The following is a 10,014-nucleotide window of genomic DNA, read 5'->3' on the forward strand; positions in this document are numbered from 1 at the left end:
GTAGATTTGGTCTTTTCACATAATCCCATACTTCTTGGAGGCACTGTTCATTTATTTTTACTCTTTTTTCTCCACACTTCTCTTCTCGCTTCATTTCATTCATTTGATCTTCAATTGCTGATACTCTTTCTTCCAGCTGATTGAGTCGGTTACTGAAGCTTGTGCATTTGTCACGTATTTCTCGTGTTATGGTTTTCATCTCTATCAGTTCTTTTAAGGTCTTCCCTGCATTAATTATTCTAGTTATCCATTCACCCATTCTTTTTTCAAGGATTTTAGTTTCTTTGCGCTGGTTACGTAGTTCCTCCTTTAGCTCTGAGAAGTTTGATTGACTGAAGCCTTCTACTCTCAAATCATCAAAGTCATTCTCCGTCCAGCTTTGTTCCATTGCTGGCAATGAGCTGCGTTCCTTTGGAGAGGGAGATGCGCTCTGATTTTTTGAATTTCCAGCTTCTCTGCACTGCTTTTTCCCCATCTTTGTGGTTTTATCTGCCTTTGGTCTTTGATGATGGTGACGTACTGATGAGGTTTTGGTGTGGGTGTCCTTTCTGTTTGTTAGTTTTCCTTCTAACAGTCAGGACCCTCTGCTGTAGGTCTGTTGGAGTTTGCTTGAGGTCCACTCCAGACCCTGTTTGCCTGGGTATCAGCAGCAGAGGCTGCAGAAGATAGAATATTGCTGAACAGAGAGTGTTGCTGTCTGATTTTCACTCTGGAAGCTTCGTCTCAGGGGTGTACCCTGCTGTGTGAGGTGTGAGGTGTCGGTCTGCACCTAGGGGGAGATGTCTCCCAGTTAGGCTACTCAGGGGTCAGGGACCCACTTGAGCAGGCAGTCTGTCCATTCTCAGATCTCAACCTCCGTGCTGGGAGATCCACTGCTCTCTTCAAAGCTATCAGACAGGGGCATTTACCTCTGCCAAGGTTTCTGCTGCTTTTTGTTTAGCTATGCCCTGTCCCCAGAGGAGGAGTCTTCAGAGGCAGGCCGGCCTCCTTGAGCTGCGGTGGGCTCCACCCAATTTGAGCTTCCTGGTGGCTTTGTTTAACCTCTTAAGCCTCAGCAATGGCAGGCGCCCCTCTCCCAGCCTTGCTGCCACCTTGCAGTTAGATCTCAGACCGCTGTGCTAGCAATAAGGGAGGCTCCATGGGCATGGGACCCTCTGGGCCAGGTGTGGGATATAATCTCCTGGTGTGCCGTTTGCTAAGACTCTTGGTAAAGCGCAGTATTAGGGTGGGAGTTACCCGATTTTCCAGGTGTTGTGTGTCTCAGTTTCCCTTGGCTAGGAAAAGGGATTCCCTTCCCCCTTGCGCTTCCCAGGTGAGGTGATGCCTTGCCCTGCTCCAGCTCTCGCTGGTTGGGCTGCACCAGCTGACCAGCACCGATTGTCCGGCACTCACCAGTGAGATGAACCGGTACCTCAGTTGAAAATGCAGAAATCACCCATCTTCTGAGTCACTCATGCTGGGAGCTGGAGGCTGGAGTTGTTCCTATTCGGTCATCTTGGGCGTGCCCCCGCATCAGACTTCTTGACAGAAACACTTTTGTCAGGAGGCCACTGAAGAGTGCTGCACCACAGTTAGGAAGGCGTGGATTCAGCAAACAGGGGGCATTCTCTTATATAACCATGATGTAGTTATCAAAATCAGGAAGTTCACTGATAAACTACCACTATCACCTGATCTTCAGACCTGACTCCAATGTTTCCAATTATCCCAACAAGAACATTGTTGGCCCCCAAATTATTTTCTGGTCCAGGACTGAATTCAGCTACATATTGCATTTAGTCACCATGTCTCTTTCATTTCCTTTAATCTGAATAATTCCTCTGTCTTTGTTTTCATGACCCTGACAGTTTTGAGGTCACCTGGCCAGTTATTCTGTAGAATATTCCTTAGTTGGGCTGAACCTTATGTTCAGTTGTGGTGAGATTCAGGCTGTGTGTTTCGGGCAGGAATACCCAGAAGTGATGGTGTGTCCTCGGTACATTGTGTCAGGAGGCACAGGTTGCTGACTTGTTTCATCACTTGGTCAAAGTGCTGTTTGCCAGGGTTCTACTCCATAAATAACTATTTTACCCCCATCATGAGTAAGTGTCTTGTGGGGAGACACTCTGAAGCCATATAAATATCCTGTTTCTCATAAGACTGTCACCACTAGACTCAGCACCCATTGATGGTCCTTGCCTGAATTGTCACTGTGATGTTACCAAATTACCAAATGATGGTGATTTTCTAATCTCCTTCTCCTCCTCTTCCTCCTCCTCCTCCTTCTCCTTCTTCTTCTTCCTCTTCCTCTCCCTCTTCTCCTTCTTTCTTCTTTCTTCTTCACAGGGTCTTGCTTTTTTGCCCTAGCTGGTCTCAAACTCCTGGGCTCAAGTGATCGTCCTGCCTCAGCCTCCAAAGTAGCTGGGTGTACAGGACTAATTCTATCCTTCTATACCTATTAGCTGGCCCTCAACTCTACAGGAGAGCTTTCCCTACTCATTTATTGGTTGATTTATACTATGTGGACTTAGAGATTCTTATTTTTCTATGAGTTATACTCATTTACAATCATTATTTATTTGGATGCTGAAACTCTTTTAGATTTGGCCATGGGAGCAGCTTCAAACTGGCTCCTGTCTCCTTGGGACGTGTCCCCATCATCATCAGGGCCCTTCCTTATTTTCTGAAATAAGATGTTCCAGGCAGGCCAGGTGTGGTGGCTCACGCCTGTAATCTCAGCACTTTGGGAGGCTGAAGCAGGTGGATCACTTGAGGTCAGGAGTTTGAGACCAGCCTGGCCAACATGGTGAAACCCCATCTCTACTAAAACTACAAAAATTAGCCAAGCGTGGTGGTGCATGCCTGTAATCCCAGCTACTTAGGAGGCTGAGGCAGGAGAATCACTTGAACCTGGGAGGTGGAGGTTGCAGTGAGCCAAGATCGTGCCACTGCACTCCAGCCTGCTGACAGAGCAAGACTCTGTCTCAAAAAAAAAAAAAAAAAAAAAAAAAAAAAGGTGTTCCAGGCTCATCTTGTCCCTTCCCTGTACCAGCCCTGGGATCAGCCATTTCTCCAGGAGCCCTGGCTCCTTTGAGTGGGGTCAGATATTCAGAAACAAGGATATGGGTGTCAGGTGTGTGTGCTTCTTGCTGCCGGCATGTCATCACTCCTAGGACCTCTCAGTGGTCAGAGCTAAGAAGAAAACCATAGAGTACACTTCTCTCTATTTCTTTCTTTTTTTTTTTTTTTTGAGATGGAGTCTCTCTCTGTCACCCAGGCTGGAGTGCAGTGGCGTGATCTTGGCTCACTGCAAGCTCTGCCTCCCGGGTTCACGCCATTCTCCTGCCTCAGCCTCCTGAGTAGCTGGGACTACAGGCGCCTGCCACCTCGCCCGGCTAATTTTTTGTAGTTTTTTTTGGTAGAGATGGGATTTCACCGTGTTAGCCAGGATGGTCTCGATCTCCTGACCTCGTGATCTGCCCGCCTTGGCCTCCCAAAGTGCTGGGATTACAGGCGTGAGCCACCGCACCCGGCCCACTTCTCTATATTTTTATCTCTCTCTCTCTATATATATAAAAATAGGAATTCATGCTGATACTTCCAATGCCAACCCCACACTCTAGGGTTTAGTCTAAGCTTCCCCTTTATTATTTCTCATGTCGCACGGCTAATGTGCTGATGTTGTAACAAGATGTGAGGGTGGGACATCACACACGCTCTCGCAAACACCCAATCATCACGCTTACAAGCTGCAAAAGGATCGTCACCTTCCCCTTGAGATTTGCAACTTCTTTCTCTAATAATGAGAAACCTGGCTCCAGGTTACTTATTTGCCCGGTTCTAAAATACCCAGAAAGTAGTTTCCGAATTGCTAACCCATGCACCTACGAAAAAGAAGCCTAGGAGCCACCAGTCATTCAGATCACCCACCCAGTGCCAGGCGTGGGTGGCCCTTGGCAGCAAATGAGAAAGACAAGTGAGGAAGCCGAGTGCTGCCGGCGGCGGGAGAGTGGAGGCCTCCCAGGTGTGCAGGGATTGCCTCGAGGACCAGTGCGAAGGTGTGTCCTTATCTGAGAACACGATGTGTCCATCAAGAGGGCAGCTGGAGTTACAGACTGAAGGCCACGAGTCCTGCCCTTGTGGCCATGCGAGGGAAGGGCCACCCTCCACGCTCCAGGGAGGTGACCTGGTCCGCCCACCTGATCCTCTACCACTGAGGAGATACTGGGGCAGCTGTCAGAACTGACACCACCCCACGTTCCAGGCCCATCAGTCACTGCTCCTGTACTGACTCCACCGTTGCCAAGTAACCTTGGGTAAGGAAGCCTCTTGGCTGGGTAGCAAGGAGGGCAGACCCTGGTCAGACCACTGTGACCATCCACTCCACCTGACTGTTATGTTTTCACCGCGGGCTAATCAATTGGCTTTCAAGTTTTCATTGCTTGATACTGTGGGTCTGTAAGCCCCAAGCCTGGAGAACTGTGTAACTCTGAGCTGGACTGTGGTGACTTCTCCAAGGCACATGTGGCGCTCTTCCCGTCTCTAGGAGCTCCTAGCAGAGCCTCTCCCTGCACTAGGAAGGGTGTGAAGGGAGCCCTGTCCTCTAGAACAGTCTGGGAGAGGGAGGTAGGCAGGACTTAGAGTGACCCCGTGCTGTGACCTCCTCCCCACTACTGTGCTGGATGGGACATTGTGCGGTCAGGGACAGCTCCCTAGAGATCTTTAAGTGAGTCTTGAAAGACAAATGAGTTGATGTTTCCCAGAAATACTTAGGGTAGAGGGAGGAAAGGGAAGAAAACAGAGAGGCAAGGACCAGCCTGCTGGTGTCGGCTAACGGAGACAGGAGAAGACAGGGGCCAGCATGGATCCTCTCACATGGCCTTTGAGGAAACTCCAGGAGACCAGGGAGGGAGATGCTGCTTTTATTTCGGCTCTAAAATGCACTCAATTCAAAAGTGTGTTTTAAGTTTATTAATATTTTTGGAGGAAACAACCACCACCTCTGCAATGTAAATGTATCTGCCAGTGGTATATCTGGATCTAAGAAGCAGTAAAATGGGGAAATGGGGGTAAAATAGAGAAACTACCTGACAGAAGTAGTTTGACTAGTGGGCAGTGCTGCAAAGGATTCTGGGACCATGTTCAGACACAGCCAGCGAGATGCTGTGATCGATTAGTGATGTCTGGCCTGGGAGTTGGAGTGGAGGCTGAGCCCCTGCTTCCTCTGTGGTGGACCATGAAGAGCCTTCATTCTTAGGTAATGGGGAGCCAGGGCAGGGTTGGAGGCAGGGAAGTGACGTGATGGCTTCTGCATCATGAGATGCATCTGAACCTCAGTTTACAAACTCATAGATGCTGATGTGAGAGATGTCATTTAAGAACGTTTTCCATAATTAAAGTGAATTGGTCGGGCATGATGGCTCATGCCTGTAATCCCAACACTTTGGGAGGCAGAGGCAGGCAGATAACCTGAGGTCAAGAGTTCAAAACCAGCCTGGAAAACATGGTGAAACCTGTCTCTACTGAAAATACAAAAAAAATTAGCTGGGCATGGGGGTGTGTGTGCCTGTAATCCCAGCTACTTGGGAGGCTGAGGCAGGAGAATCGCTTGAACCTGGGAAGTGGAGGTTGCAGTGAGCCAAGATGGTGCCACTGTACTCCAGGCTGGGCAACAGAGTGAGACTTGCTCTCAAAAAAAAAAAGAAAAAAAAAAAAAAGAAAATTAAGTCCAACTCTGAGTCCCCATTCAGCCAGGCATTTGAGAAATCCATTCTCAGTCGCTTTGGCGAGCTCTTTTTACCGTGGATTGGGGGAAAGGTCCCAGAAACTTATGCAGCAATGAAGCATTGGAGAAAGGGGACCCTGCAGGTCGAAGCTGCCCAGTGGCAGTCACACTGTGTCCATGGAAATGCCCAGCGTCCCTGCACATGTGAGCCCTTCCGGCCACAAGGTTGTGCTGCTTTCTCTGCCATGCACGGGGCACAAGGAGGCCCCGTCTTAGGTATTCCCTCTCTAGGGACGCCAGGCACCCACCCCTTGTGATGTCCTGCCACTTGCTTGAAGCGAGGCTGCTGAGAGGTGTGTGGGTGCCAGTTGTCCTCAGGACTGACCACTGTTGATCCCCTGTCAAGCCAGATCTGCCCTCTGCATATTCCCTTACTCATCCAGAGACCACCCACAACTCCCTGTCCGAGCACTGGGACATACACTCATCCAGGGTTTAGGCAGGCACAGAAGATGGGGAAGAAAAGTGTCCTGGGTCTTACACGCGACACTGGCTTTTGGCTTAGTAAAATGAAAGGCCTGGATACTTGCCTGAGCTGGGAGAAACAGGAGAAAATCAAAGAGCAAAAGCAGACCTTCATGTTTTCGTGTCTCACCCCTCTGTGCAGCCCCTGGAGGGAGGCAGGGCAGAAGGTCTGATGGAGGGAGGTTGCCTCGGGGGTTCTGTGCTGCCCTGGTGAGGACTGAAGGGCTAAGCCAGCTAGGAAGAAAGGGGAACCGATTCCAAAGGTAACATGAAGGAGGAACCAACAGGACTTGGGGGCATTTGTTATGGAGGTGAGAGAGGGACAGGTCTAAGGCAGTATTGGCAATGTCTGGGGACATTTTTGGTTGTCACATCTTCCAGGGGACGGGGGATGGGGGGACTACTGGCATCTAGTAAGTAAAGGTCAGAGGCTGCAAAATATCCTACAATGCACCAAGCAACCCACACAACAAAGAATTATCTAGCCCTAGATGAAGGAACTCACAGCTTGCTTATGCGGTGATCTCTTTTCTCTTTTCTTTTCGTTTCCTTTTCTTCCTTTCTTTTTCTTTTCTTTCTTTTCTTTTCTTTTCTTCCCTTCCCTTGCCATTTCTTTTCTCTTCTTTTCTTTTCTTTTCCTTTCTTTTTATTTTCTTGCAGGATCTTGCTGTGTCGTCCCAGGCTGGAGCACAGTGGCACGATCACAGTTCATTGTGGCCTCGACCTCCCAGGCTCAAGCAATCCTCTCACCTCAGCCTCTTGGGTAGCTGCAACCATAGACATGCACCACCATGCCTACTTTTTGTATTTTTTGTAGGGACGGGGTTTTGCCATGTTGCTCAGACTGGTCTCAAACTCCTGGACTCAAGCAATCCTCCCGCCCAAAGTGCTGGGATTACAGGCGTGAGCCACTGCACCCAGCCAGGCAATGTCTTTTTAATTCTCGCAAAACATCTACAAAGTAGGTTTTATCCCCATTTAGTAGATGGGGGAATTGAGATTGGGAGAGGTTAATTTGCCCAATGTTGTGTAAATGGTAAGGGGCTGAACTGAGATTGGAATTTAAGCCGGCTTGACTTTGGAGCACTCAATTTAGTTAGCTGGAACAGTTTGGACAAACAAAGATTTTATTAAAATGAATTTAGGTTGTTTTCATCTATTATAAACAGAGCAAGGCAAGACAAGGTGGGCAAAAATGAATTTGAAAAGCTAAAGTAACCAACAACTAGGTCTTGGTTAACTAAGCAGTGTATATGGTATTAACAAAACTCAGAAACAGTTAACTGTGGTTGGAAATATTTATCTAAAAATCAAATTATGAAAATAAAAAACTCACCAAAAAAAATCATCAAACAAGTAGAGGAGACATAATTGGCTAAAAATAAACTAGGAGAGAAAAAACCTCTAAAACCTCCCTAAAACTCCAAATCCTCTTTTTTGATTGTTCATTTTTATTGCTTTGTTTTTTCTTTCATGGTTTAAATTCCTTTTAGTATTTTCTTTTTTTAAATTACAAAAGCAACGAGTGAGCCTTGCGGGAAAAGCAGAAACTTCAGTGAATCTATATCTAGATCTACATATCATACACACACACACACACACACACACGCATGCACACACTCACTCACTTTTTTTTTTTTTGAGATGGAGTCTCGCTTTGTCGGCAGGCTGGAGTGCAGTGGCGCGATCTCGGCTCACTGCAAGCTCTGCCTCCTGGGTTCGAGTGATTCTCCTGTCTCAGCCTCCCGAGTAGCTGGGACTACAGGCGCCCGCCATCATACCCAGTTAATTTTTGTATTTTCAATAGAGACGGGGTTTCACCAAGTTGGCCAGGATGGTCTCGATCTCTTGACCTTGTGATCTGCCTGCCTCGGCCTCCCGAAGTGTTGGGATTACAGGCGTGAGCCACTGTACCTGGGCCACACACTCACATATTTTATATACATATATAAGAACCTTGAACTCACTCACCCTGCTTAGGTACAACATGGTGTATTTTTCCAGACCTTTCTCTATATACACTCATATGAATGTATTTTCTTTCACTCTTTCGCTCTCACTCTCTCGTTCTTGCCTTTTCTTTCTTTCCTTTTAACAAAAGTAGTATTATATCGTAATTTCTGTTTTGTAAACTTTCATCTTTATTAAACCAATCCTCTATTTTATCTTTTTTTTTTTTTTTTTTTTGAGACAGAGTCCCACTCTGTTGCCCATGCTAGAGTGCAGTGGCACGATCTTGGCTCACTGCAAACTCCTCCTCCTGGGTTCAAGTGATTCTCCAGCCTCAGCCTCCGGAATAGCTGGGACTATAGGAGCCAGCCACCATGCCTGGCTAATTTTTGTGTGTTTGGTAGAGACGAGGGTCTCACCATGTTGGCCAAGCTGGTCTGGAACCGTTGACTTCAAGTGATCCGCCCGCCTTGGCCTCTCAAAGTGCTGAGATTACAGGGATGCGCCACTGTGCCTAGCCTCCCCTATTTTTTAACATTTAGATTGTTTCCAACATTTGCTGTTATAAACCTCACAGTACGGTAATGAAAAGGAGTGTACTGCAACCACACAAGAAAAACGAATGTCACAGTGTTGAATGAAAGAAGCCAGACACAAAACATTTACAATATGATTTCGTTTGTGTAGTATTCTCAAGCAGATAGGCAAACCTAAAGCCCAGCCACAGACATGCATTCTTAGGAGGCAAAAGGACAAAGGCCAAAAGGACGCAGTCACCCAGCAGCAGGGTGGCTATGTCCTTCAGGGCTAACAAGGGTGCTGTGTCGGGAAGGACACTCAGGTGTACCTGGGGGCCAGTGATGTCCTGGCTCTTCACTAGTTTTGTTTTTGTGGGTTCTTACTTTATAACTATTAAACAGTACCTTTATGTTTTATGCACTTTTACATCTATATGTGCTGGCTGGGGGTGGTGGCTCATGCCTGTAATCCCAGTACTTGGGGAGGCTGAGGCCAGTGGATCACCTGAGGTCAGGAGTTCGAGACCAGCCTGCCCAACATGGCAAAACCGCATCCCTACTAAAAGTACAAAAATTAGCCGGGCATGGTGGCAGACGCCTGTAATCCCAGCTACTCAGGAGACTGAGACAGAAGAATCGCTTGAACCCGGGAGACAGAGGTTGCAGTGAGCCGAGATCATGCCATTGCACTCCAGCCTGGACGAAAGAGTTAGACTCTGTCTCAAAACACAAACAAACAAACAAATACATATATATGTGCCAAATCATGATAAAAAACGTTAAAAATGAACAGAATAAAAATAGTTAACTAAAAAATTAACTAGAAATTTAAAGCACAGGGTAAAACTAAATATCCCGAAATGTAAGCAAAATACTTGAAAAGGCACAAAATGATGCAATTCACCTTCATGCTGCATTAAAATTCTAATTTTTGAAAAATAATGTGGGGTATACTTTTAGACCAAATTGTCCTTTGGGTTGAATTGTTTCCGCTGCAACTTGTTCTCAACCAAATTGTTTTCTGTCCAATTGCTTTTGTTTTTGAACCAGTCACCTGGATTCTTCCAAAACCCAGGCATTTTCTGTGGCCCTCACTGTACTGTACAACTCTGATGGTGATCAAGTCCTTTGTTTTTAGTAAAAACCTCACTGGCTGCGTTTCACCACCTCTGCTTGGGGCCATATGATACTGGAGACTCTTGTCCTGCCTTAGCTCTGAGCCTGAAGTTCACCTCTGTCTCTCTTGAAAAGCATTCATTCGTTTGTTCATTCATTCACTCATTCGCGCATCCATCCACAAGTGGCCATTGCTGAGCA

General features: G+C 47.0%; 1 non-coding gene across 1 annotated transcript; it reads right to left on the reverse strand.

The window, feature by feature from the left end:
* Positions 1-3,636: 3,636 nt before the first annotated feature.
* LOC123568531 (small nucleolar RNA U13) lies at positions 3,637-3,740 on the reverse strand. Its single transcript, XR_006691902.1, has one exon. It is a non-coding gene; the product is annotated as a small nucleolar RNA U13 (small nucleolar RNA).
* Between the last annotated feature and the right edge of the window lie 6,274 nt (positions 3,741-10,014).

The sequence above is a fragment of the Macaca fascicularis genome, chromosome 13 (assembly GCF_037993035.2).
Source record: "Macaca fascicularis isolate 582-1 chromosome 13, T2T-MFA8v1.1".
Lineage (NCBI taxonomy): Eukaryota > Metazoa > Chordata > Mammalia > Primates > Cercopithecidae > Macaca > Macaca fascicularis.